At 39.6% G+C, this 7,374-nt stretch overlaps 1 non-coding gene across 1 annotated transcript; it reads right to left on the reverse strand.

Annotated features, from left to right (window-relative positions):
* Nucleotides 1–3,309: 3,309 nt before the first annotated feature.
* Nucleotides 3,310–3,416, reverse strand: LOC119869867. The gene has a single exon (XR_005354866.1). It is a non-coding gene; the product is annotated as a U6 spliceosomal RNA (small nuclear RNA).
* Nucleotides 3,417–7,374: the final 3,958 nt, after the last annotated feature.

A 7,374-nucleotide genomic window follows, 5' to 3' on the forward strand; every position in this document is an offset into this window, starting at 1 on the left:
TGTGGGGGGGAGGCAAAGGAGAGAGTGGGGGAAGCAGACTCCCCACCAAGCAGGGACATGGAGATCCATCCCAGGACCCTGAGATCATGACCTGAGCTGGAGGCAGACACCCAACCAACTGAGCCACCCAGGCATCCCTTATCAGTATATTTAAAAGATAATGGTAGTAATATAATAGCTAAATTCATTGACTATTTACTATGTATCACATACTGTTCTTCTATAAATGCTTTTCATGTCTGTTATGGGCTGAAATGTATCCCATACCCCCAGTTCACATGTTGAAGTCCTCTTCTTCAGTACATCAGAATGTAACTGTATTTGGAGAGAAGGTCTTTAAAGAGATAATTAAAATGAGGTCACTAGGGTGGACCCTAGTCCGATGTGGCTGGTGTCCTAGAAGAAGAGATTAGGACACAGATGTGCACAAAGGGAAGATCAGATGAAGGAACAGAGAAGACAGCCATGTACAAAAGCCAAGGAAAAAGGCCATGAGGAAACCAATCCTGCTCACACTTGGATTTTGGCTTTCAGCTTCCAGAACTGTGGAAAAAAAATGTCTGCTGAGTTTGTCTGTGGTACTTTGTTACGGAAGCCCTAGCAAAGTAGTATAATGTGTAACTCACTTATTCTCAGCATAACCCTAAGAGGGATGTACTATTATTCCTTTTCTATAGGCAAAGAAAGTAAGGGGATCCCTGGGTGGCTCAGCGGTTTAGCACCTGCCTTTGGCCCAGGGCGTGATCCTGGAGTCCTGGGATCGAGTCCCACGTCGGGCTCCCTGCATGGAGCCTGCTTCTCCCTCTGCCTGTGTGTCTGCCTCTCTCTCTCTCTCTCTCTCTCTCTCTCTCTCTCTCTCTCTCTCTATATATATATATATATATATATATATAATAAATAAAATATTTTTTAAAAAGAAAGAAACTAAGACACAGGGAAACCAAATAACTTGTTTAAGACCACCTACAGTATAATGCCAACATAGACTAAGATATATGCAGTAACAATCCCCATGTAATTCACACTGCAAGTTCATTGAGGACTAGGGCAGAGCACAAGCTCTTCATGACTACTCATGGGCCCAGGCTCATGGAGCCTCCATCTCAGTCCATGTTCTTTGGTGCCTCAGGTGGGGAAAGAATATGTGATGAATCTCTTATTGACTTCTTTTTTAAATTAAAAATAATTTAATTTTAATTCCACTTAGTTAACATACAGTGTTATATCAGTTTCAGGAGTACAGTGTGGTGATTGGGTGTTCGCCCCCGCCGCCCCGCGGTCGCTCGCCAACGCCAGCGCCGCCTCTAGCTCGCCGAGCTCCAGCCGAAGGAGAGGGGGTAAGTAAGGAGGTCTCCGCACCCCGGCTCGGACAACGCAGACTGCCCGCAAGTCGACCGGTGGTGAAGCACCGAGGAAGCAACTGGCTACAAAAGCCGCTCGCAAGAGTGCGCCCTCTACTGGAGGGGTGAGGAAACCTCATCGTTACAGGCCTGCTACTGTGGCGCTCCGTGAAATTAGACGTTGGGATCCCCGGGTGGCGCAGCGGTTTGGCGCCTGCCTTTGGCCCAGGGCGCGATCTTGGAGACCCGGGATCGAATCCCACGTCGGGCTCCCGGTGCATGGAGCCTGCTTCTCCCTCTGCCTGTGTCTCTGCCTCTCTCTCTGTGACTATCATAAATAAATTTAAAAAAAAAGAAATTAGACGTTATCAGAAGTCCACTGAACTTCTGATCCGCACACTTTCTTTCCAGCGTCTGGTGCGAGAAACTGCTCAGGACTTCAAAACAGATCTGCGCTTCCAGAGTGCAGCTATTGGTGCTTTGCAGGAGGCAAGTGAGGCCTATCCGGTGGGCCTCTTTGAAGACACCAACCTGTGTGCTATCCATGCCAAACGTGTCACAATTATGCCAAAAGACATCCAGCTAGCACGCTGCATACGTGGAGAACGTGCTTAAGAATCCACTATGATGGAAAACATTTCATTCTTTAAAAAATTTTTTTTTCTCTTCTTCCTGTTATTGGTAATTCTCTGAACGTTAGATATTTTTTTTTCCATGGGGTCATATACCTAGTATATGATTGCAAGTGGAAAAATAGGGGACAGAAATCAGGTATTGGCAGTTTTTCCATTTTCATTTGTGTGTAAAATTTTAATATAAATGCAGGGATATAAAGCATTAATGCAAGTCCAAATGTTTCAGTGAACACGTTTCAGCAGTTCAACTTTATAACAATTATAAATAAACCTGTTAAATTTTTCTGGACAATACCAGCATTTGAATTTTTTTTAAACAAGTAAATTTCTTATTGATGGCAACTAAATGGTGTTTGTAGCATTTTTATCATACAGTAGATTCCATCCATTCACTATACTTTTCTGAGTTGTCCTACATGCAAGTACATGTTTTTAATGTTGTCTGTCTTCTGTGCTGTTCCTGTAAGTTTGCTATTAAAATACATTAAACTAAAAAAACAAAAACAAAAACAATGTGGTGATTCAACAATGGCAGACAGCACCCTGTGTTCATCATTTCAAGTCCACTTCTTAATCTCTACTACCTATTTAACCTATCTCCCCAGCCTCTTCCCATCTGGTAGCCATCAGATTGTTCTATTAAGAGTCTGTTTCTTGCTTTCACCTGCTCTCTTACATTTTCTCTTTCTTGTTAAACTCCACATGAGTGAAATCACATGGTACTTGTCTTTCTCTGACTTATTTTGCTTAGCATAATACACTCTAGCTCCATCCATGTCATGGCAAATGGCAAGATTTTATTCTTTTTTATGGCTGAATAGTATATACACATGTATATATACACACCACATCTTCTTTATCCATTCATTAATGGATGGACACTTGGGCTGCTTCCATTCCTTAGCTACTGCAAATAATGTTGCTCTAAACATAGGTGTACATGTATCCCTTTGAATTCGTGTTCTTGTATTCTTTAGGTAAATACACAGTAGTGTGATTACTGGATTGTAAGGTAGCTCTATTCTTAACTTCTTGAGGAATCTCCATAATGTTTTCCACAGTGGCTGTACCAGTTTGCATTCCCACCAACAATGCACAAGTGTTCCTTGACCTGTTGTTTCTTGTGTTCTTGATTTTAGCCGTTCTGGCAGATGTGAGATGGTATCTCATTGTAGTTTTGATTTGCATTTCCTTGATGGTAAGTAATGTTGAGCATCTTCTCTTGTGTTTATTGGCCATCTGGACGTCTTCTTTGGAGAAATATCAGTTTGTATATTCTGTCCATTTTTAAATTGGATTATTTGTTTTTTGGATGTTGAGTTTTATAAGTTCTTAAAAATATAGAATGCTTTACAAACTTGCATGACATTTTTGTGCAGGAGCCATGTTAATTTTTTCTGTATTGTTCCAATTTTCATATATCTGCTGCTGAAGAGAGCACATTCTTTCATAGACTTCTAAATCTTCTGCATGCTCAGCACTTCTACTTACATGTCTTCAACTAAGCAAGTCTTAAGGCTATGCCTATCTTCAAAGGGATTAAGGGAGCACAATCCCCTGTACTCAGGAGAGGAGAATGAGGATATTTATAAATTAGTGTCATGGCAACCACCTGGGCCAGGCCAGCCCAGGCAAACAAAAGCCTACACTCTCAATGTGTATTCCAAAATACAGGTAGATGGTGTGTATTGAGGAATTAACTTTACCCAAAGGGGGTTCTGGCTTTTCTCTCAGCTAGTGGAAGTACTCTCTAAGCCCCTGGAATATCCTGCCTTGATCAAACCCTAGCTTTCTTCTTTATTTTTTCCCACCATCTCCCCCTCCCCTTCACATGTTCCTAAGTCCTCTGTTCCCCAAATATTACTGGCTCCTTTATGCTTCAGCAAGCTCATACACGCTATTTTCTCTGCCTCATCTACCCTACTTGAGCTGCCCAGGGAGACAATCCATCATTCAAAATTTGGCTTGAAATCTCCTTTCCTTCAAAGACATTTCTTTTCCCTGTCAGAAAGTGTTGTTCATTCCTTTCTCTGTGTTTGCATAATATTTTTTATCAGCATGTGTTGTAGACTTTCTATTTGGTTCTAAACAAAAGTAAACACACCTACAATGATGCAGGATGAGAAAAGGCTATAACTGGTCTCCAAAGATGGATCTCAGTGCACTGCAATTCTCTGCTACTCATGTACTTGTGCAGTCCTCTCCCTCATTGACTCTGGACTGGCTATGATTCTGTTAATAGAATGAAGTGGAGATGATGCTGTGCCAATTCTGGGCCCAGCCTTTAGAAGGAAACGCAGCTTCCATTACCTTCTAGAACTTAGCTGCCATGCTGTGAGGAAGCCCAAGCTGCCATATTTTTCTAACCCAAATAGAGAGGAGAAGCCCAACACTACTTGGGGGAAGGAGGAAGACTCAGCCATTCCTGCATCACTGGCAAACTTCCACATGACAATAACCTCCCCTACCATGTGATGCACCTGGCTGGGAAACACCAAGAGGGCCAGCAGAATTGCCCCGTTGAGTTAGGTCAACCCATAGAATTGTAAGGTAATGATATGGCTGCTGTTTTAAGTCACTGAGTATTGGGTTTGGAGGTCATTAGACTGTGAGGATAACAGTAACACAAAACATTAAGCATCCTGGATATTTCCTTTGCATAAAGGAAGAAGATAAAGAAACATTCTAAGCAAGAAGTATGATTTCTGAAACACAAAGGGCAGTTCATCTCATCAAATGCCCGGCTAATAGTGCATCTCTCCTGATTGTTTTCCCTATTAACTAAAGTTTCCAAGAGTCCCATGCTATGTAGCTTTAGTCCTTTAGGGAAAAATTCAATTTATTATAAAAATAAAGACAAAAGACAGGGTCTATGTGGTGAAGATATGAAGGTAAAAATAAATGAATAAATAAAACATTCAGTATTTCTTTTTTTAAAAAAAGATTTTGTTTGAGTGAGCAAGAGAGAGCAAGAGAGCCATTTCTTCCTCCATAGCATTTTCCATAGTGTATATTTATTTTTGTTTGTTATCTGTCTCCCTCCACTAGAGTGTGAGCTCTAAAAACACAGACTTTGTCCACTGCTGTATCCTCAGTGCTGAAAAAAGTGATTGGCATGTACTTGGCACTCAATAAATATTTGTTGAATGGATGGGGGTGGAATGTCTCAAAACTCTACTTGCAGCTAAATAGAAATGCTAAGCAATAAAGTATACTTGATTCTTTTGCTTAGCATCACAGATAATTTTGCCATTATAGTAAGTTTTCTAAAGTGGCTGGGTTTCCTAAGTCATTACATAATTACCTCTTAAGGCTGAGTGAGCATTTAAAAGTGCAATTTCTAAATTGTTTTGCCTATATAACATCTCTGCTATTGACATTATCATTTAGCAAACATTGTGATTTTTTTTAAACACGTCCTAGAAGAAATCAAGCTGCAATAGCACCATAGCATAAAAGGGAAGAGAAGTGGACTTAGTGACAGTTCTAACCCACCCCATGTCAGCCAGATGGCCTTGGTAAAGCCACTTAAGCTCTTTGAGATTTTTTCCTTCACCTGTAAAATGAAGATACCCTACCAAGTCTACCTAATTTGGTATTGTGAGGGTCAAATAAGAAAATATGTAGAAGTGCTTTGAACACCTGAAAAGCATCATGAAAACATAAGGTGGTATAATTATGCCACAGTAATAATCAATCATCAACTTTTTTTTAAAAGTAGGCTCCACAGCTAGCATGAAGTCCAATACAGAGCTTGAACTCACGAACCTGAGATCAAGACCTGAGTTGAAATCAAGAGTCAGATGCTTAACTGATTGAGGGATTGATGACCCTCAGTCATCAACTTTTAAGCACCTGGTATAACTGGGGGACCATGCTAAAGCTGCAGGAGGAGTCTATATTTAAGCTGACAGAGAGGCTTTCCTTTTTGTTGGAGGGATGGGTGCCCCTTAAAAATTTGCTCATCTAACTAATAATGCAATCATCTCCAGAATATGTTTCAGATACAATGTAATTTTTAAAAGAATCAACTGATTCAAATTGTATCTTGACATGCTAATTTATATCAAAGGGGGCTAATGAGCCATAGACCTCTTATTAGTTAGAGGCCACCCCTCAGTGTATGCATGTGTCTGTGTCCTTTTGGACTTTATTCTTCTGTTCATATTGCTTTTTAAAAATTATGTAAGTAATAGGGTAATATTAAAATTATATAGGGTAAAATTTTATAAATAAATTATATTTAAATTTATTTTATTTAGGGGCATGTATCCCTTTAACACACAAACACACACACACACACACACACACTCATGCTCCTAAAACTAATATCTTATTTAATGGTCAAAATTTATAAATATTAAAATTTATAAAACTTTATAAATTTATAAAATTAATAAATTATATATTTAAATTTAAATTTATAAATATTAAAATTATATAAAAATAGGGTAATAAATAATTATAAAAGTGGCTTATTTGGTTGAGTGGCTGACTTTATTTTGGTTCAGGTCATAGTCTCAGGGTCCTGGGATCAAGCCCCTCATCGGGTTCCATGATCAGTATGAGTTTGCTTTCTCCCTCTCTCTCCCTCTCCCTCTGCTCTTCCTTGCCCTTCCCTCATGCTTCTCTTTCTTTGAAATAAATAAATAAAATATTTTAAAAATTATATAAGTACTACATGAATATTTCTACTGGGGAGAAATGTAATATAGAAGTGCACCAAAAAGGAAAAAGTCTTTCGTTCCTTTGCCCATCATATTGGGGTTTATTTGTTTATTTATTTATAAAAATATTTTATTTACTTATTTATTTCAGAGAGGGGGAGCTCAAGTAGGGGGAGGGGCAGAGGGAGAAGCAGAACTGAAGCAGACTCTGTGCTGAGCACAGAGCTCAATGTGAGCTTGGTCCCATGACCCTGAAATCATGAAAAGAGCCAAAATCAAGAGTCACTTAACTGACTGAGCCACCCAGGCACCCCATATTTGGTTTCTTTTAAAATGCACTTTAAATGAATCTCAATAAGAGGAAATAACCATTGAGACAAGAAAAAACTTGAAATCATACATGACTTATAAACAAATAGTAGGGCAGCCCCGGTGGCACAGCAGTTTAGTACCACCTGCAGCCTGGGGTGTGATCCTGGAGACCCAGGATGGAGTCCCAGGTCGGGCTCCCTGCATGGAGCCTGTGACTCTGCCTCTCTCTCTCTCGCTATGAATAAATAAAATCTTAAAAAATATATATATAGTAGAGACATTGGTAATTTCCTAGGGAAATTCATATTGGCAAAATTGAACTCATTAGAATTAGAAAAATTTTAAAGATCAATTTCCATAGAAGATACAGAAAATTATTAAGTAACTACCCCCCACAGAAAAGCACCAGACCCAGACAAT

The sequence above is a fragment of the Canis lupus genome, chromosome 1 (assembly GCF_011100685.1).
Source record: "Canis lupus familiaris isolate Mischka breed German Shepherd chromosome 1, alternate assembly UU_Cfam_GSD_1.0, whole genome shotgun sequence".
Lineage (NCBI taxonomy): Eukaryota > Metazoa > Chordata > Mammalia > Carnivora > Canidae > Canis > Canis lupus.